Below are 22872 nucleotides of genomic sequence, written 5' to 3'. Positions count from 1 at the left end.
GGTATGGTATGCATCTTAGGTTCGTAAGGATATTTTTTTTAAGTGGTAGACATACTGCCTACAGATATCTTTTTTTATCATTTTATTTTGATTTATCAACAATCACTTCAATATGCTTTGGAGTTTAAAATTTTTCTCCCCCTGCCTCCCCACTATCCTCCCCAAGATGGCACACAATCTGATATAGGCTACAGATATGCACTCCTATTAAACATATTTTCACATTAGTGATGTTGTAAGTAAAAATTAGAACCAATAGGAGGAACCACCAGAAAGAGGAAACAAAACTCAACAGAAGAGGAAAAAAATAGCAATTCAAATTCCATAGTTCTTTCTTTGGATGTGGATAGCATTTTCCATCATGAGACCTTTGGAGATGTCTTAGATCCTTGCATTGCTGAAAAGGGCTAAGTCTATCAATGTTAGTCATCACAAAGCACGTCTGGAACTTTGTACAACATTCTCCTGGTTCTGCTCACTTCACTCAGCATCAGTCCATACAAGTCTTTCCAGGTTTTTCTGGAATTCACCTGCTCACCATTTCTTAGAGCATAATAGTCTTCCATTACATTCATATGCCACAACTTGTTCAGCCATCCCCCCACAGATGGGTATCCCTTCAACTTCCAATTTTTTGCTACCACAAAAAGAGCTACTATAAATATTTTTGTACATGCTGTATCCATCAACCATTTTCGAGAGCACGACCATTGAGGAGAGCAATTTGGAACTATGCTCAAAGGGCTATAAAATGTGCATACCTTTTGACCCAGCAATGGTGCTTCTAGGTCTGTATCCAAAAGATGTTATACAAATGGGAATATGACTCATATGTACAAAAATACATGTCTATACATACTTACACACATATATGTCTATACATACATACATACACACACACATAGAAAAAACTATGGAGTCAGAAGACAGATGGAAGCATACTATTGTCTCTCCTTTGTTTCTTCTTTCTCATATTCTTTTCCCCTTTGATTCCAATTCTTCTATAGAACATGACTAATATGGAAATGTTTAAATAAAGAAAATAAAAAGAAAAAGCTGAGATTGACTAAGGTTAAATTATGCACCAAGGATCACTTTCCTCCCACAACAACATTCTCTATGTTAGAATGTTCCTAAAGTCCCCTATCTGACTGTCTTTTCCCTTTCTTTCCCTATACTACCTTTGCTTATCTTTGTATGTATTATATTCCCCCTTGTAGAATGTAAGCTCCAAGACAGAAGGAGTACTGTATTCTCCTTGTCTTCATATCATTAGTGACTGACACAGTGTGTTTCACAGAGTAGATATTTACTCAGCACTTTTCAAATTGAATTGCTGATGACTGTCATGAAGCAATAAGGAAATAAATGACCTATTTTATTTTTTAAGTATAAAAAACCCAAAGTAACTACTTAATATATGCTTATTGATTCATTTGCTTCTGATAATATCTAAGGTAATTCCACTTGTCAGTATGATGGACGTGTTTCTAGAAGAGTTCAATAGTACTAAAATTCACTAAGAATTTTGGTATATCATGAATTGTGGGAGAAAATGTATTCATTAACATGGTTATTGCATATGCCACATTTTTTTGGAAATATAATATTTTAGCATAATTTGCCTGCTGATTGGATACACTCCTTTAAACTCAACAACGGCTTTTATCTGCAAAATTATTTCTTTTTCATTTTTATTTTTTAATTAATAAATTTATTTATTTTTAGTTTTCAACATTTACTTCCATAAGGTTTTCAGTTCCAAATTTTCACCCCATCATCCCTCCCCCCACCCCAAGATAGCATGCATTCTGAATACTCCTTCCCGTAGTCTGCCTTCCCTTCCATTTCTTCCCCCCTTCTCTTATCCCCTTCCCCTTCTATTTTCCTGTAAGGCAGGATAGATTTCTGTACCCCATTTCCTGTATTTCTTATTTCCCAGTTGCATGTGAAAACATTTTTTTAAACATGTGTTTTTAAAACTTTGGGTTCCAAATTTTCTCCCTTCCTCCCTCCCCACTCACCCTCATTGAAAAGGCAAGCAACTCAATATAGGTCATACATGTGCAGTTATGCAAAACACTTCCGTAGTAGACATGCTGTGAAAAACTAACTCTATTTCCCTTAATCCTATCCTGCCCTCCCCCATTTATTATATTCTTTCTCTTGACCCTGCCCCTCCTCAGAAGTATTTGTGTCTGATTACCCCCTTTCCCAATCTGCCTTCCCCTCTATCATCTCCCTACTCTCTTGTCCTTTCCCCCCTATTTTCCTGTAGAGTAAGACAGATTTCCGTACCCAATTGAGTGTGTATGTTGTTACCTCCTTAAGTAAAATCCTATGAGAATAAGATTCACTCATTCCCTCTCACCTTCCCCTGTTTCCCCTCCACTGTAAGAGCCTTTTCTTTTCTGTTTTTTTGTGAGATAATTTACCCCGTTCTAACTCTCCCTTTCTCCTTCTCCTACTATACTCCTGTCACCCCTTAATTTTATTCCCCAGATATGACCCCTTCATCTTCAACTCACCCTGTGTCTTCTGTCTTTCTATCTTTCTATTTATCTATCTATATACATACATATAATTTTTTCCCTCCAACTACCCTAATACTGACAAAGGTCTCATGAGTTAAAAATATCATCTTTCCATGCAGGAATGTGAACAGTTCAACCTTAATAAGCCTCTTATGATTTCTCTTTCCTGTTTACCTCTTCATGTTCCACTTGAGTCTTGTATTGAAAAGTCAAATTTTCTATTCACTCTGGTCTTTTCATCAAGAATACCTGAAAGACCTCTATTTCACTGAATGACCATTTTTTTCCCCTGAAGGATTACACTCAGTTTTGCTGGGTAAGTGATTCTTTGTTGTAATCCTATCTCCTTTGCCCTCTGGAATATTATAGTACATGCCCTGCAGTCCCTTAATGTAGAAGTTGCTAAATCTTTTGTTATACTGATTGTGTTTCCACAATACTTGAATTGTTTCTTTCTGGATCCTTGTAATGTTTTCTCCTTCACCTGGGAATTCTGGAATTTGGCTACAATATTCCTAGGAGTTTTCCTTTGGGGATCTCTTTCAGGAGGACATCGGTGGATTCTTTCCACTTCTATTTTGCTCTCTGTTTCTAAAATATCAGGGCAGTCTTCCTTGATCATTTCTTGAAAGATAATGTCTAGGCTCTTTTTTTGATCATGGCTTTCAGATAGTCCAATAATTTTTAAATTCTCTCTCCTGGATCTATTTTCCAGGTCAGTTGTTTTTCCAATGAGATATTTCACATTGTTTTCTAATTTTTCATTCTTTTGGATTTGTTTTACAGAGTCTTAATTTCTCATAAAGTCACTGTCTTCCAATTACTCTATTCTAATTTTTAAGTAAGTATTCTCTTCATTAATCTTTTGGAGTTACTGTTCCATTTGGCCAATTTTCCTTTTTAGGGCATTCTTTTCCTCTTTGGCTTTTTGGACCTCTTTTGCCATTTGGTTAGGCTATTTTTTAAGGTTTTATTTTCTTCAGTATTTTTTGGGGTCTCCTTTAGCAAGATGTTAACTTGTTTTTTCATGATTTTCTTGCATCACTCTCATTTCTCTTCCCAGTTTTTCCTCTTCTTCTCTTACTTGCTTCTCAAAATCCCTTTTGAGCTCTTCCAAGGCCTGGGACTGATTCATCTTTTTCTTGGAGGCTTTAAATGTAGGAGCTTTGACTTTCCTGTCTTCTTCTGGTTGTATGTTTTGATCTTCTTTGTCACCAAAGTAAGATAATATACTCTGACTCTTTTTGCACTGCTTGCTTGTGATCCCAACCAATCACTTGAGTTTTAAACTCTTTGTTAAGGTAAGAATCTGCTTCCAATGTGAAGAATGTACTGCCCAAGCTTCTGGGGTTTGTACAATTGTTTGTGGAGGTACTTCTAGGGACCTGTAAATTTTCAGTTCTTCCAATGTGCTATGATAAGCGGCGAGGTGTTTTTTCTCCACCACCACAACAAGCTCCACCACATCAGTGCTCCCCCTTGCCCCAGGACCGCCTCACAGAACTGTGACCCAGATCCAAGCAAGGGGAAAGCAAGAGATTCCTGCCTCAGTACTGGCAAAGAGATCCCTGCAACCCCCCTCTGTTCAGCCACTTGATTCCCCCTCAGTCTGTGGACCAGAAGTTTAGGAGGCAGCTCCTGCCCTGGATCTAGCCTCTCTCTCTCACTGAAATCACAGACTTTTCTCACTGACCTTTTAAGTTGTCTTTGGCATTTGTGGGTTGAGAGGTCTGGAAACCACCACAGCTGCCCAAAATTCAATCCTCTGAGGCCTGCTCTAGGGTTGCTGTGGACTTGGTGCCCACACCAAACTGTGCTCCTCTCCCTGCTTGGCGTGACATACCTTTTTGATCAGCCATTCGGGTTGTCTTGGGCTGGAAATTTGTTTTACTCTGTCTTTTTGTGCGTTCTGCTGCTTTAGAATTTGTTTAGAGCCATTTTTTACAGGTATTTGGAAGGGTTTGAGGGAGAGCTCAAGCAAGTCACTGCTTTCCCTCTGCCATCTTGGCCTATCTGCAAAATTCTAAAGTGTGTTTATTTCTTTTAAAAAATCATTAAAGATATCCATTTTTTGTGATTTCTTGTGTTATTATGTATAATTTTTAATGTTTTTGTTAAGTAAAATGTTTCAGTGAATTCTGGTTCTTCAGCTTTTCCTTATTTAGATTTTTGTAGCTCCTCAGTTAACATATTTTTTTCTTCTTTTAACCTTTGACTTTAGGTAGATTAATTTGTTATGACTAGCTTGTCCTGATCTGTACTACTTTCTTATGTGACTTGGATCTGAAGGTACATTGGTAAATACATACATACATACATACATACATACATACATACATACATTCAAGTGTGTGTATATATAAATATATATATGTACATATGTGTGTGTGTTTATTTATCCATATATATCTATCTATACACATACATACACATACACTCATATACACATGTATGTATATATAGATATATGTAAATACATACATATTTCTATACACACAGACATATATATGTATATTTCCTTTAGCTGGTAAAATCTGTTTTCATTTTGTTTTTGATATAGTCCTAGCACATAAAGAAAGTGTTTGTGTCTTCAGTTCATTTAATGAATACTTGTGGTTTGTCCCTTTTAGTTTTCAATCTTATCTGAACTGAAATAATTCTAGCAACTAGGGAATTGATATCTCTGATTTGTTCTGATTTTTTTTGCCTTCTTGTGGTAGAAGAAAATGAAGGAATGGGATGCTTTCTATCTTCTCTTTATCTTCTTTGTCCAGTTTATCCTCATGGGAGTATGTAGGGTCAACCTCCAACTCTATGACACCTTCTTTCTTTAACACTTGGGGGAAAAATTATCACACTGAAAAAGAATACTAATGTAATCAGTAATATTTCCATAAGTCAGTTAGCTAGCAAGCATTTGTTAAGTTCTTTCTATGTGTCAGGCAGAAGCAGCTAGGTGACTCAGTGAATAGAGCTCTGAGACTTGAGTCAGGAAGACTTGAGTTCAAATCTGGACTCAGATATTTACTAGTTGTATGACCCTGGACAAGTCACTTAATCTCTGTTTGCCTTAATCCACTGGAGGAGGAAACGACAAACTACTCAAGTAGCTTGTCAAGAAAATCTCATGGACAGTATTGTCCCTGGGGTCACAAAGACTCAGAAATGACTGAATGACTGAAAAATAATGTGTCAGACATTGTGCTAAGTGCTAGGAATAGAAAGAAAAACAAAAACAAAACAGTCCCTGATATAAAGGAGCTTACATATAAAACAATGACAGAAACATAAAAATAATAATATAATAAATGAACATATATAAATACATGTATATAATGTTTATATATGGATATGCATGGATATATGACAATATATAAATACATATGGATATTAATCTATATATTTGTATATTTTGGAAAATAATCTTAAAGGGGAACTCATTGTTACCATTTGGAGGGAAAGGAGGACCAGAAAAGGCTAAGATTTTTCCCTACCTTAAGCAATGATTAGAGGGATATAAGGGAAATTATAGCAAGTATTGAGAATGAATAAGGAGGGAAGTCCCATCATCAGAAGAGAAGCAAGTTTCCATCACATGATTATACAATCAGAGATATAGAGCTTGAAGGGATAGTAGAGGCTTTTGAGTCAGATTTCTCATTTCATAGATGAGGAAACCAAATTACAGAGAAGATAAATGACTAGCTCATTATCACATTACACAACTAATAAATATGTGAACTAGGATCTGAGATCAGACCTCCTTAATGCCACACCCAGTGCTCTAGAATGGAAGCAATAAGAAAAAAATAAGGTTTGAAATGAAAGGAAACATGTTAATGATGGAGCAGACATTCCAGAGGGTACAGTGGAAAGGATATATAGATCATGAGCAGAACATTGAGGAGGTAAGGACAGGATTTATTCTAGTAAGAGAAAAAGTAGTTTGGGTTGAGGGAAAGAACTATTATAATACCAGAACCCAAATCATCAGAATTTTAGGATTCCTGCCAGGCCTTCCCAGATACCAACCATGATGTTATCAGGACCCACAAAGTTCCTACTGTACATAACTCTGGCTACCATTCCCCTACTTTGCTGTTTGCACATATTGCTGTCTAACATGGATGATGGTTTGAACAGCAAGGGTGCTGTTATTGTTGATGTTATTATTTAGTTATGAGTTAGCAAATTGATCTCTGACTTTATCCAGCTTAGTGATATACTCTGTGTGAACCTACCTCATTTGGTAACATTCAGAATTGTCATGCAGTGAGTGGAGAAAATCTGACAGGGTTATGGCATAAAATAATTATACTGCTTTTTTAAAAAAAATTTGACCTTTAATATTTCAGAAAATTCCTTAGCAGATGTTAAATCACAGGTTTTCTGTTATATGAGAAGTAAAAACAAGTTTATAATGCTGCAATAGCACCATCTCTGTATGTATATCTCCGCAGAAGATGGTGTTAAAATCAGTTATGACAATTGTTAAGGTACATTCAATTGTGAACATCCACACTTTATAAGTGAGAAAAAAAGAATTCTCAGATACTTTATATTTTCCCTTATGAATATTATCCAGAGGTAAACATTAAAGTTTGAAAAAGACTGATCTAAATTATTCTGAACAGCAAAGTATCTTACTTAAAATATCTTCAAGAAAAAAAATGTGTAGTTATGCTATTGGAAACAAAATTTATTGACAAATAATAAAGTGATGAAGATCTGTGTTGCACAATAAAGCACATGGGCAGGTTTGTAGAAAAGAACACCTGACTTCAATTTTTGCATTTGACACATATGAGTTGAGTGGTATCACTAAGTTTTTTAACACCTCAAGCAAATCTCTAAGACTAAGTTGCAGAATTGCTTTTGGTGATGAGTGTTTCCAAGAGCTCCTTACAGATGAACTCACAACTCTGCATCAAAAACAAACAAAAAAAAATACAAAAGTAGTCTAAAGAAGAAAGATGATTTTATCACAAGAGTATACGTGAATATTACTGCAAAATAATTTGAATGCTGACAAGTAATATTACAAATAAAATAATATATTAGACAGATCTTTTTAAAATATTTCAAGTATTAATGTTTATAAATTTCATTATGCATGACAAAAAGTTTGTCTATATTTCTTGAATGTATGTAAACATTTCCTTTGAAAATGAAATTATAAGAAATATATCTTTGATACAAAGGAGGGGGTAATCCACAACTTTCAAAACTTATTGTTTACTTGAAATGATATCTGAAAATTTAATTAGTCTTAATTAAATATAAGTACTGTAAGAATGGGTAACACTTCATTAATTAAACATGCTATTTTTCATTTTCAGAAATGTAGGTAGATGTGTTATTTTTTTTCCTTGACATGATGACACAAATTAACCTAATACAGAAAAAAATGAACAATTCATTGGAACTAATTTTTTGAATAGCTTATCATTTTATTGTCCCAACTCAATAATACTTCATTATTAGTAAAAGTTGTAATTTTTTCATCTATTCAATCAGTAAGAACAAGCATTATATAATGGTAATAGGGCTAGGTTCAGACTCAGGAAGACTTAAATGCAAATCCTTTCTCTGACTTACACTGGTTGTATCATGCAGGGTAGGTCACTTAACCTTTAAGACTATAAGTTATGGAACAGTTGCCAGTATGTCCGGTTGAGGGGGGTTTCCTCCCTGGGATTTAACTCAAGGAAATCACATTGCAACAGTTCCCAGAAATTCTAGTACTTTCTATTTTTAAGGTATTACACTGGGCATTAGATGAATTCAAACACCAATAATAAGGAAACTTAAGGTAAGAATTTTGGATAAGTAGCTACACTATTAACCTTTACAAGTAAAGATCATGAGGGGGGTGGAGACAAGATGGCAGAAGGAAAGGAGTGACTTGTTTGAGCTCTGCCCGCAAACCCTTCCAAATACCTATAAAAAATGACTCTAAACAAATTCTAAAGTGGCAGAACCCACAAAAAGACAGAGTGAAACAAATTTCCAGTCAAAGACAGCCTGGATGGCTGATTGGAAAGGTATATGGTGCTGGATGGGAAGAGGAGCACAGTGCAGCATGGGCACACAGGCCACAGCGAACCTGGGGAAGGCCTTGGAGGATTGAATTGCAGTCAGCTGTGGCAGTTTCCAGACTTCTCAACCAACAAACACCAAAGTCAACTTAGAAGTGGGAAAAGTTTGTGACTGTGGTGAGAGAAGGAGTTAGGCCTCAGCCCCAAGTCTTGAGCCTGGCCCCAGGCCACAGCTGTTTCCTGAGCTTCAGGCCCACAGACTGAGGGGGAATCGGGTGACTGATCAAAGGGAGATTGTAGGGACCACTTTGCCAGTGCTGAGGCAGAAATCTCTTGCTTTGCCCTTGCCTGGATCTGGGTCACAGTTCTGAGGGGCAGTCCTGGGGCAAGGAGGAACACTGGTGTGGTGGAGCTTGTTGTGGTGGTGGAGAGGAAACACCTCTCCCCTTATCATAGCACCTTGGAAGAACTGAAAATCTTCAGGTCCCTAAAAGTATCTCTGAAAACAGCTGTACAAACCCCCGAAGCTTGGGACAGTACATTCTCCACATTGGAAACAGACTTTCACCTTAACAAAGAGTTTAAAACTCAAGTAACTGGCTGGAATCATAAGTAAGCAGCGCAAAAACAGTCAGACTATATTATCTTACTTTGGTGACAAAGAAGATCAAAACATACAACCAGAAGAAGACAATGAAGCCAATGCTCCTATATCCAAAGACTCCAAGAAGAATATGAATCAGTCCCAGGCCTTGGAAGAGCTCAAAAGAGATTTTGAGAAGCAAGTAAGAGAAGTAAAGGAAAAAGTGAGAGTTTTGCAAGAAAATCATGGAAAACAAGTCAACGGCTTGCTAAAGGAGACCCCAAAAAATACTGAAGAAAATAACACCTTAAAAAATTGCCTAACCCAAATGGCAAAAGAGGTCCAAAAACCCAATGAGGAGAAGAATGCCTTAAAAAGCAAAATTGGACAAATGGAAAAGGAAGTCCAAAAGCTTACTGAAGAAAGTACTTCCCTAAAAATTAGAATAGAGCAATTGGAAGCTAGTGACTTTATGAGAAACCAAGACACTGTAAAACAGATCCAAAAGAATGAAAAATTAGAAAACAATGTGAAATATCTCATTGGAAAATCAACTGACCTGGAAAATAGATCCAGGAGAGAGAATTTAAAAATTATTGGATTCTCTGAAAGCCATAATCAAAAAAAAGATCCTAGACATCATCTTTTAAGAAATGATCAAGGAAAACTACCCTGATATTTTAGAACCAGAAGGCAAAATAGAAATGGAAAGAATCCACCGATCTTCTCCTGAAAGAAATCCCCAAAGGAAAACTCCTAGAAATATTGTAACCAAATTCCAGAATTCCCAGGTCAAGAGGAAAATATTACAAGCAGCCAGAAAGAAACAATTCAAGTATTGTGGAAACACAATCAGTATAACACAAGATTTAGCTGCTTCTACATTAAGGGACCACATGGCATAGAATATAATATTCCAGAGTGCAAAGGAGATAGGATCACAACCAAGAATTACCTACCCAGAAAAACTGAGTATAATCATGCAGGGGAAAAAATGGTCATTCTGTGAAATAGAGGTCTTTCAAGCATTCTTGATGAAAAGACCAGAGTTGAATAGAAAATTTGATTTTCAAATACAAGACTCAAGTGGAATGTGAAGAGGTAAACAGGAAAGAGAAAATCATAAGAGACTTATTATTCTTGAACTGTTTACTTTCCTGCATGGAAAGATGATATTTGTAACTCATGAGGCCTTTGTCAGTGTTACGGTAGTTGGAGGGGAAAAAATTATGTGTACATATATATATAGATATAGATTGATAGATAGGAGGCACAGGGTGAGTTGAAAATGAAGGAGTCATATCTGGAGAATAAAATTAAGGGGTGAGAGAGGATTATACAAGGAGAAGGAGAAAAGGAGAGATAGAATGTGGTAAATTATCTCACAAAAAAACAGAAAAGAAAAGGCTCTTACAGTGGAGGGGAAATGGGGGAAGGTGAAAGGGAATGAGTGAATCTTATTCTCACAGAATTTGACTTAAAGAGGGAATAACATACACACTCAATTGGGTATGGAAATCTGTCTTACCCTACAGGAAAATGGGTGGGAAGAGGACAAGGGATTAAGGGGATAATAAAGAGGAGGGCAGATTGGGAAAGGGGGTAATTAGAAGGAAGTACTTCCCAGGAGGGTCAGGGTCAAAAGAAAGAATAGAATAAATGGGGGTGGGTGGGATAGGATTAAGGGATATAGAGTTAGTTTTTCACAGCATGTCTACTATGGAAGTGTTTTGCATAACTGCACATATATAACCTATATTTAATTGCTTGCCTTATCAATAAGGGTGGGTGGGGAGGGAGGAAGGGAGAAAATTTGGGACCCAAAGTTTTAAAAACACATGTTTAAAAAAATGTTTTTGCATGCAACTGGGAAATAAGAAATACAGGAAATGGGGTACAGAAATCCATCCTGCCCTACAGGAAAATTGAAGGGGAAGGGGATAAGAGAAGTGGGGGGAGAGATAGAAGGGAAGGCAAACTAGGGGAAAGGGTATTCAGAATGCAGGCCATCTTGGGGTGGGGGAGGGGCAAGATGGGGTGACAATTTGGAACTCAAAATCTTGTGGAAGTAAATGTTGAAAACCAAAAAAAAAAAAAAAATTACCATAAAAAAGAAAAAGGAAAGAAATTGGCACAGCTACAAAAAAAAGCCAGTAAAGATCATGCACACACATATACATATATACATACACACATACAAATACACACATATACATACATATGCACGCATATCTCCAATTAGCAAGAATTTATTATATATTATTTCCTTCTCCAGTCCCCCTTACAAAGAGATTTTTGTTGCTGTTGTTGAGTTATTTTTCAATTGTGTCCAACTCTTCATGATCCAACTTAGGTATTTTTTTTTGTTTGTTTTGTTTTCTTTTTGGCAAAGATAATGGAATGGATTGTCATTTCCTTCTTCAACTCATTTTACAAGTGAAAATACTGAGACAGAAAGGGTGAAGTGTGCTGTCTAGCATCATGGAGTGAGTAAATGTATGAGAAGTGATTTGAACTCATGAAGATGAGACTTCCTGACTCCAGGCCTGGCACTTTATCCACTATGCTAACTACAAGCCCAAGAGGAAGGATGCAAGGAAGGATTTTTTTAATGTGTTTTTTTTCTTAAACCAGAATTTATGGTCCAACAAAATTAATTCTCCCCCCAAAATGTGTGTCTCGTTCTACATGTACAGATTAATGTCTTTCTGTCACAAGGTGGGTTGCATTGTTTATCACTGGTCCTCTGAAATCCTGGAAAGTGATTGTTTTGATCAGAGTTCTTACATCTTTCAAAATTGTTCATTCTCATAATTTTGTTATAGTATACATTATTCTCATTCTAATTTGTTCATATAAGTGTTTGCAGGTTTTTCTAAAACTATTCCTTTTGTTAATGTTTTTTACAATAAAAATAGTATTATATAACATTCATATATGAATTTGTTCATCAATTCCCTAAATGTTGGTTAGAATGCTGTGTCTAGGTCTTTGGTACTACTCTCTTTGATTTATTTTCTCTTTAACTTCTTTGTTGATGCCTATATTCAGGTTAATGATTTTCTCCTTTCTTTCTCCTCCATTGAAACAAATCAACTTACTCTATTTTGTTTGTTTTATTTTTTTTATTTCAAAATACTGTTTTAGTGCTATGATGATAATATTTAGGTAATTTTTAATTAAAATAATGTCATTATTGTTTTAATATTTCCATATAATGTCTATATTAAATATTCACTCAATTCACCATGAATATAATCAATCTTTCACAAGGCTTCATGTTATTAATTATTAGTTACATTATTAGTATTGTCCAGTAAGTATGAATTCATAACACGCATTTTATCTCAAAAATCAGTGAAAATAATACTAGTATGGAGGCTGATATCTCTTAATTTTAGCTTATATTTAAATGTTTTCTGTTTTCTTATTTTTTTTAGCAAACCACATAATTTAAATTGTTTTTGGTTAATATAAAACAGGATGTTATCTTTATATCTATTCGCAAAATATGACTCATTACTAGACAGATAGTTCTTTTACATTATGAGAAAGGAAGTAAAGGGTGCTGAAGGTGGCATAGCCACATGAGGGCCAGATACAAGCACTGACAGAAGATAGATGAGGGATAGATATGTGTTACTGAAAGCAAAAAGATACCAGGGTGGGTGAGCAGAGTGGGGCAATGATGTCTTCTCCTCCAGTAGGTCTCAAACAATACCCCCTTATCTGGCAGTGGGGATCTCTGCATACTTTCTACTTTTACTTGGGTTATTTTTCTGTTTATTTATTTATTTGTGGTGGGGTGGTGGGAGGACAGAATGCCAATAGAGGACCAAGTGTAGAGAAATAGAGCATAATACTGCTCAGTGAAATTAACATGTGGTTTTTTGGAATATGTATTTCTTCTAGAATTCAAGTCAAATTTGCTTAATGAGAATTTGTATAAACCAAGAGCTGTCTTTACTTTCAAAGATTAGCAATAACGTTTTTGAATATTCCTTGAATTTTTTCCTTATTATTTCTTGAAATACAGTGGTCTTATTTTTTATCTTTTCCAGGTTGGGGAAAACTTCAAAATCCTGATATTCTTATATTTTTTTTCTCCTTTTCCTCCCTTCCAAATCCATCATTTTGGTTTTTATATTTTTCAAATAATTTTCTGGCTAACTGACTGAATGAGGGGTGGAACACATATTTTTTTTTCTTCTAGTGCTTTTAATTATCTGCCTGCAACTGAAATTCTGCTTTTTGAGTCTATTATAACAATAATTTTTGAAGGGATGTTTACAAATTGTTAAAGTTCATCATCATTTTTTTAATATTTTAGTCTCATTCAATACCTTTATTTCACTTCATTTTTGCTAATTTGATTTTCTCTTTCAACTTATTAAATGTCCTATTATCTGTTTTATTGTATTCCTGGGAAATTCTAGTTTCATTTCTGATGATTCTATTATTTATACTATTTCAATAATTATATTGGAGGGTGTGCATTGGCCAGAATCCCTTATTTTTTTCTCTCAATGGTCAACAGCTGTGTTGTGAATAGCTCTGACATTATGCTGTTTAAATTACTTTCATATAACTCAGTGTTAATTGCCTGGTGATCTTTGAAGCATTATCATTAAAAGCTAATATTTATCAGAAATTAAAATACCTTTTTTTTCAAAATGAAAGTTTTCCTTTTAATTTTATTTAGTCTCAGCTTGTTAATTTCCTACATTTGTCCTGGTTTTCTTCATGGAGGCTCTACACTAATCCATAACATTATGAACATTCTTGAATAATTAATATTTCTGATTTGCTAATAGATGTGCTCTTTGATTATTTAGAATTTAAACCAGCTCATCATTAAAAGGATTGCTCAAGTCAGCAAAGGATACTTATGTGCATCCCCTCCAAACCATACCCCAGTCTCTATGCTCAAAAGAACCAGTTTTATATTCAGAGAGTCTTAAGATGATGGACATGAATTATTTTATGGAATAGATGGTCATTCTACGCATACATATATACACACAACAGATACATATATGTGTATTACATGTACATATGTATTATACATATATGTGTAGCTATTTATGCATAAAAGACCAAAGACTTTGAAAGCAAGATATTATAAAGTATGGTTTAAGCTGTGGATTAAATATCCATTTACCACTTGGAGTTAATGCATTAATACAAGAAAGAAAACTAACATAAATATGCATTTTAGTAAGAAAACTCAAACTTTGATCTTATAGACTCTTAGGAAAAGAAGATAGGAATGGATTATAAATAGATATATTGTATAGGTCCCTTTGGACTAGAAAAAACAGATTGGCAGCTCTGGGATGGTTCATATCATATAACACTGTTAAATATTCTTGTTTTGGATTGGTAATTAAAAGCTTAGGAATTCTTGATCTAAACGATGACTTGCAGTGTGATACTGACGTGACAGAAATGATACCACCTACAAACTTATATAATTTAATTTTTGTGAGCTTCTTTTTTATTTTAAAATTATAGTTATTGAGTAGTATAGAGTTATTGAGTATTTTCAATGAACATTTTATTTTCCTGTTGGTAAAACTTGCTACCATGATTACTCTATCTTTTGGTCTGCTCTTCAGGGTAAATTAATCTTTGAAAGGGCAAGTGAGCAAAATTTTTAAAAGTTCATAATTGACAGAAGTTTGTGGTACAGGCCATTTTGAAAATTCCCTTTTCATAAATTTCAAGTTATAAAATATTTTATTTTCATGTTTGGAAAATCAGAAAGGGCATGTTTCACCTTCACCTCACCATTACATATGCACTCAATGAAAATTACTTTAAAGGTAAAATAAGAAGAATTTCATTTTTGATTTTGAATTTTCATGGGCCCCATACTTAAAGAGTGTTCTTTGCCAAATATGACAATATTAGACTTCTTCTGTTCATGGTCATCATATTTTATATAATGTAATGTGTTATTATCAAATCATAAAATTTAAATATATATATGCAACATCTACATATCTGTTTGACAAGTAAAATAATGTCATACTGCTTTGATTTTTCTTTCTACATAATGATACATCATCCTACTGATTTTTTTCTCTTGAAATATAATTCTCTTAAATAATCAGAAATGTCTACTTGCACAACCGTCCCGCAGTGATAACCTTAGGTACGTCTTTTATATCAATTTAGAACTTCAGTTCAGCAAATCTTTTAAAATGTCAACTCTGTGTAATACTGTATATAAAAGCAGACATGATGCACTCCCTGACTTTAAGCAGTCTATAATTTTCTAGGAATTATTCTGTATACAAAGTTAATCAAAAAAGAAATACAGTTGAGTTTGTGGTTTTCTACAGCTTTTAGTAAGTTATCTGAATGTAGACTGCTAATATAATAATAATAATAACCATTTTAAAGTTTGCAAATAACTTTACAAATATTGTATCTTTACAACAACATTGGGAGATAGGTGCTATTGTTGCCTCCATATTACAGATGAGAAAATTGAGCCTTGAAGAAGTTAAGTGGCTTGTACTGGATCATACACTTAGTAAATATCAGAGGTTGGCTTTTAAACTCAAGTTTTCCTATAGAATATTATTCATGAATACCTGCCCGTTCTTTTCACATTTTTTATCTAGCATATATCAATTTAATTTTACCAATAGCTAATAACAATCATTATTGTTACTATTATTATATTTATAGTTGTTATTCTTATATGCATATTTTATTATTATTATTATTATTATTATTATTATTATTTTACTGGAGGTAGTTAGATGGCACAGTGAATAGAATGGTAGGCATAGAGTCAGAAAGGTCAGAATCCAAATTGAACTTCAGAAACTTACTGGGTATGTGACTCTGAGCAAATCAGTTCACCACTGTCTGTTTCCTCAACTGTAAACAAGGGATAATAGTAGCACCTAACTCATAGCACTGTGGAGAAGATCAAATGAGATATTATGCAAAGTGCTTAGCACAGTGCCTGGCACACAGTAAGTATTTAATATTTTTTTTCTTACCTTGTTCCTCTCTCATTACCTTATGACATTACACTGAGTTTGCACTTCTCTAAAACCCACATGAGAGCACCTAGGTGGCACAATAGATAGAGTGTTGTGCCTGAAGTCAAGAAGATTCATCTTCCTGAGTTCAAATCCAGTCTCAGACACTTATTAGCTGTGTGACCTTGGGCAAGTCACTTAATCCTATTTGCTTCAGTTCCTCATCTGTAAAGTGAGATGGAAAAATAAATGGCAGACCACTATAATATCTTTGTCAAGAAAACCCCAAATGGGGTCTTGAACAATCAGACATAACTGAAACCATAAAACAACAACAACAAAACCCACATATCACTTTCAAATTTATTGTTATATAGGTGCCTTCTCTTCAATACTTGTGCAATGTATTTTTTTGACATGTTCTTACTAAATTTCTATTTCTAATTTGACTTCATCTAAGAAGAAGCAGACCAATGTTCTATTACTGCTCATAAATTCTGGGATACTGACTCTGCACCTTTTTCCAATTTCATCATTGAAGGTCTAGGAAAATCAGCCCAATCAAACTTTAATTAAGGAACATGCTTTGGAACAGACTTCATACTGAACATTGTTGTGGGTGACAGATTCAGAATATGGAAAACTTTCTAACAATTAGAGCTCTAAAGACAAACTACCTGTGAAGGTAGATCTTCAAGCAAAGAGAATTATCAGTTTAATATAGTTTGACTTATGTGGCCTCTGATGTTCCTTTTATTTCTGTGACTCTGAGACTCTATTAAACTTATGTTTCTACTTCTTCTATGAATTCTAAATCTACCTAACAATACTAACATTTAGTAGACATCTTTCTGTCTTATCTACATGGGAAATTGACTTGGTCAAATAGTTTTGAAATCTTTTTATTATTATGTGTGTAATAATTCCTTGATCTATCATTACTATAAGTTAAAAGATTTTCCACTGGAGGGAGTACAAATGACTTTTTCCATCTCTGTGCTAACACATCTTCTTTGTCTTGTTGTTTGTCTATAAACCTTAAGTGTGTGTGGGGAGGATGCCTATTAAATATTTTGGTAAACATTTCCTAATTTCAGTTTAATCTGGTTAAGGCTGCACTCTGATGAACTGGGATCAGAAATGAATAAGAGAGTAGAAGCGGGCTCATTTTCCAGAGCTAAACTTAAAGTAGGCAAATTCAGCAATCATAGGCATGAGAGTTAAAATACATTTAAAACCAACTTTAGTGAATAGAGATGAAAATAATAAATTTAGAGGAACAGTACAGGAAAAAATGAAGCACAACACTTCTTCTGTTTCTGAATCAGTCCAGGAAACAGTCAGCTAGATGGAGACAGTAATTCCTGGAGGTCAACAAGAGCATAGATGAAACTTTTGACACCAGTTCTTACTTAGCTGAGTTTTGTTCTACTTTTATTAGTAAAAACAAACAAATAACTTCCTTTTTCTTAAAAAAATCTGCCTAACACTTTACAGAGGATGGTTACCTAATAAAGAGCTCAGTGGTCATTCCAAAAAAAAAAAAAAAAAGAAAAAAAGGAAGAATAAGAGACCTAGGGGCAGAAGGGGAAAACTCTCCAGGTGAAGCTGTCAGGGAGTGCCACTGACCTTAAGTGACTTCATTCAAAGTCTTTCCAACAGCCTGACACTGTGCAACACACACTACTGGGTATATAATTCCCATCTGAATGAACTTTATGAATGAAACTTGAAGAAAAGGTGAAGGGCTGCTGCAGATCTGCTCATTAACCAATTCTGCTCGTTTTGCTTTTCAGTCTGATTTCCCTGAAATAGGAGCTAAGTATCCCTCCCCACTGACTCCATGCTATGTGTGCATGTGTGCACACACATACACAGATGCACACATACACACACAGAAATCATAACAAAAGACTTCAAAATACATAGAAGACTAAGAAGTTCTAAATTGGACTATCTAATTTAGGATCAGTAATAATAGTACAGAATAGAAATGGAGATGATATAAAAGCAAATGTTATAAATTGCATTCGTGACAAAGAATGTGGAAGAAGAAAAATGGAGCATCAAAAGCAATTAAAAATAACAGTAGTGATGCATCAAAAATGAAACTGATTAGAAAAAAAAGTTATACATGGTGAAGACTTCATTTTAGCTTTTTTTCTCCTTTTCCGGCCATGAGGGCATTCTCTACTAAACACTATAGAAGACACTAATTTAATAAATATTTTGATTATAGTATAGTATTAGTGCTTCCTCTTTCTCTCATTTTTACTTATTTCTAATGAAATAACAGCGGTGTCTAAGATTCTAGGTACCTGAAAGTTCAGCAGTTACCTTGTCACAATCATAGCAAATATTAAAATCATTAGAATATATTTGAGTAGTAAGTTATTAATTATTGATGAATAACCATATTTTTGTGCTTAATATAGCTAACATGCCAATTTTATGAGTAAAGAATTATGCATAATGCATTTTTATGCTCCTAAGGTAACAAAGTGATATGAGATTGATAATGGATGTTTAAAAATTAAGTATCGAGGATGTTTTGATTTTCCCGCATTTGTATTACCTTCCCCACCAAAGGTCTTTAACCCACAGGTTCACCACTTTCATACATTTTGCATACTAAAACCTACTCTAATGCTTTATTGAACAGCTGCCATAACCAAGAAAGAAACTGTTATAGCTTATTTCTGAAGCACAAGCTTCTGGTAGCAAGAAAGTGAGTTATAAAATTGCAAATGCTTAAAGTAAAGGTGGCCTCAGGTCTTCTACTCAATCCTTAGAATAAATCATATTTACACTATTTCTCCATAACGGTCACCTGTCCTTCTGTCACTAACCCCCAAGTGAAGGGAAACTCAGTACCCAGTGAGCAATCCATTTCATAACTGGAAAACTAATTATTGGGAAGTTTTTTTTTTTCCCATTTCATGCCCTCTGATTATTCTCAATGTTTTCAAGTCAGGTTCAGATTTAGCTACTTATATTAATGCTTGTGAGCATTGACTCTCTTAGAGTGCCTCATTATAACAAAGAAGCTGAGGTAGATCATGAGCCAAGATGGCAGATTAAGAAGTAAGTTACTCTTACCATCCCTTAATAACTTCTGAAAGCTCAGAAAATATCACCCCAGGAAAAATCCTGGAACAGTTGAACCAACAGAAAGACAGGGTACATAAGTCCCACAGCAGAGGAAGCTTGAGGGATTAACAGGAAAGGCCCCTCTTGCCCTGGAGGAAGGGTAGCAGTAAGAATAGGAGGCATCTCTGCAAGCTGGCAGAAAGCCCCACCCTCACCAGGGGGAGATCCCAAATCCCAGTTGGTGGAGCAGGCAAACACCAACACCAGGAACCTGAGTGCCTTAGTATGGGTAGGGAAACCAGTGTAAACCAGCTCAGAAAACCACCACATGGTGGGGCATTATACTGCAACCAAGTTTCTCAGTGCCTCAGCAAAACTCTGGGAAGTACAGATCCAAGGGGGAAAGCCGTAGACTGAGAAACATCCTGCAGCAGCAAAAAATCCATCTAAAAGGAGCTAAAGAAAGCAAAAGGAAAGGCCCAGATGAGCAGGAAATCTCCAGGGGTCACACTACCTAATCCTACCCCTAGAATTCCAGGGTTGCTGATTGCAGCCCAATACCAGGTAAACTGCCAGAACCCTACAGCCTCCAAATATCAGCATCAGAGGCCCCAGCACACAAAGCTAGTGACAAGGTCCTGGGCTCCCAGCACAAGAAGCTTGGGTCAGTGGCCACTCTTGCGCAGCAGGAGAGCTCAATCTTTTTAAAGGCCAAGAAATAAGCAAATACCATGAGATTCTTATTAGGGGAATAGTGAAGATCAAGGCAGAAATTCTGAAGAAGACAACATTGTCAACAAAACCACAGTTCTTAGGGGACATTTTATATCTCTAAATGCTTACATGAATAAAATAGAGAAAGAGTAGATTAATGAATTGGGCATGCAACCAAAAAAAAAAAAAACTAGAAAAAGAACAATTTTAAAATCCCCAATTAATAGAAAATTAGAAATTCTGAAAACCAATGGAGAAACTAATAAAACTGAAATTAAGAAAACTATAGAACTAATAAATAAAACTGAGCTGTTTTTTTGGAAAAAAATAAAATAGATAAATCTTTGGTCAATTTAATTAAAAAGGACAGAAAAAAAATTACCAGTATCAAAAATGAAAAGGGTAAATTCATCACCAAGGAAGAAGAAATTAAAACAATAATTAAGAATTATTTTTCCCAACTTTATGCCAATAAACTTGACAATCTTAATGAAGTGGATGAATATTTGCAAAAATATAAATTGCCCTTATTAACAGAAGAGCAAATAAAATACTTAAATAACCCCATCTCAGAAAAAAAAAATTGAACAAGCCATTGATGAACTCCCTAGAGAAAAAAAAAACTCCCAGGCCAGATGGATTTACAAGCAAATTATATTGGGGCAGCTAGGTGGCATAGTGGATAGAGCACTGGCCCTGGATTCAGGAGGACCTGAGTTCAAATCTAGCCTCAGACACATAACACTTACTAGGTGTGTGACCCTGGGCAAGTCACTTAACCCATTGCCTAACCCCCAAAAAAAAAAAACAGAAAACAAAAAACAAAAACAAAAAAAACACAAAGAAAAAACAAGCAAATTATATCAAACAGTTAAAGATCAATTAATTCCAATACTATATACACTATTTGAGAAAATAGGTGAAGAAGGAGTCTTACCAAATTCTTTTTATGATACAAATATAGTGCTGATACCAAAACTGGGAGGAGTTGAAACAGATAAAAAAATTATAGACCAGTTTCCCTAATGAATATAGATGCAAAAATGTTAAATAAAATATTAGCAAATAGATTACAGCAATTTATCACAAGAATAATACACTATTACCAGGTAGGATTTGATGATCTCCAGTGTCTGTTCCATTGTTATCCTATGGATTGATATCACATGACAGTGTTAAATATGTATAATTAAATTAATAATTAAATAAATAATTAAAATCTAAAATTGAAAATTTATTCTAAAAGAAAATTTTCTAAATACATATAACTCAGGCCAAAACCCCCTGGGCACAGAGGGTTTATCTTCCACCATACTGGGCATAGAAAATTTATCTGAGACATGTAGTCTGTCATCCCTACAGCTCCATGGAATGTGATGAAATGTGGCATGAGGACAAATGTCCAAGTATCCTCAGTCATCTTTAGTTGTGATGAAAGAGATGAAAGGACTCATGGGATCAAAATCTAAAATTGGAAGGACCTGTAGGAGGATTATTAATCAGTTTAGTGACCCTATTTTCTTTCCTCTTCTACTATTAGAATTTTGAGTTTAATTTGTGCTATTAAGTTTTTCTCCATCACTTTCTTAAGCCTAAACTATTAAAACAAAGATATGAAAAGAAAATTAAAAGAGGTATAAAATTTTGTTGAAGAAAATAACTTGTAGAAAATCAGAATTGCGCAAATGAAAGCTAAAGGATACTTAAGATATCACAATTTTTTATAGAAGAAAATGGGAAATATAATAAAAATCATTGGTCCTGAAAAACAGTTCAAGGAGAGATAGCTTAAAAACCATTAGACTTCTGAAAAGTCTTAAATAAAAATTAATAATAAAATCAAGATAGCATATTACAAAAGATAACTTCCCAGATATTTTAGAACCAGAGTGCTAAGAAGTATTTGAAAAAATACACCAATCACATCCTGAACAAAATATTGAAATGAAAACTCCTAGAAATCTTACAGCCAAAATCCAGAGCACACAGATCAAAGAAAAATATGACACACAGTGAGTAAGAAAGAATTCAGGTATTATTGAGCTATTGTCAGGATCACACAAGATTTAGCCATCTTAGATAAGAGCTTGAAATTTGACATCACAGGAAGACAAGGATATAAGCCTCCAAAGAAGTATAACCTGTACCACAAAATCGAGTATAATCCTACTGGTGTGGGTAAGGGGGAAGAATCTATAGCAAAATTGAGGACTTTCATTCATTCTTAATGAAAAGACCATAAATGAGTGGAAAATTTGACATACAAACTCAAACCTCAAATTAAGTATAAAAAGGAAAACATAAGTGAGAAAACAAATGAAGTAAACAAAATTAAACTGTTTAGATTTTTATGTAGTGAGATTGTAACTTGTAATCCTTCAGGAATTTAACATTGTCAAGGGTCTTAAAGGGAGTCTAATTAGAAAGAAGACTGAAATGGGATTCTATTATGTTTGAATGATCTAAGAAGAAGAATGGAAGAATGCTCTGGAAAAGAGGAAAAATTAGAGGACAGAGCATCTCATATAATCAGAATATGCAAGAGCATATACAGTGCAGGTAACTGAGAAGGAAGCAGTCAACACTTGAAATTCATTCTCATCTAAACAGATAAAAGGAAAGAAGAATAAAATACATCTTCAATTGGAAAGAGAAATTCATTTTACTCAACAGAGAAGTAAAAGGGAAAAGAGTTAACATAAAGGGTTAATCAGATAAGAATGTGAGTATATTAAAAGAAACTGGTCACAAACAAAAATGACTCTTAAAGAAGGGATTAGAGTAAGAAGGGGGGAAAAGAAGGGAAATTATAAGAGAAAGAGGTGAGCGAAACACATGTTTAGAAATCATAACTATGAATGTGAACAGAGTGAAATTACTAATAAAATGGAAAAAAAATAGCAGAAAGGATT

This window comes from Vombatus ursinus, unplaced genomic scaffold (genome assembly GCF_900497805.2).
Source record: "Vombatus ursinus unplaced genomic scaffold, bare-nosed wombat genome assembly UNPS02011014.1, whole genome shotgun sequence".
Taxonomy (NCBI): domain Eukaryota; kingdom Metazoa; phylum Chordata; class Mammalia; order Diprotodontia; family Vombatidae; genus Vombatus; species Vombatus ursinus.
This window is presented reverse-complemented; position numbering follows the sequence as displayed.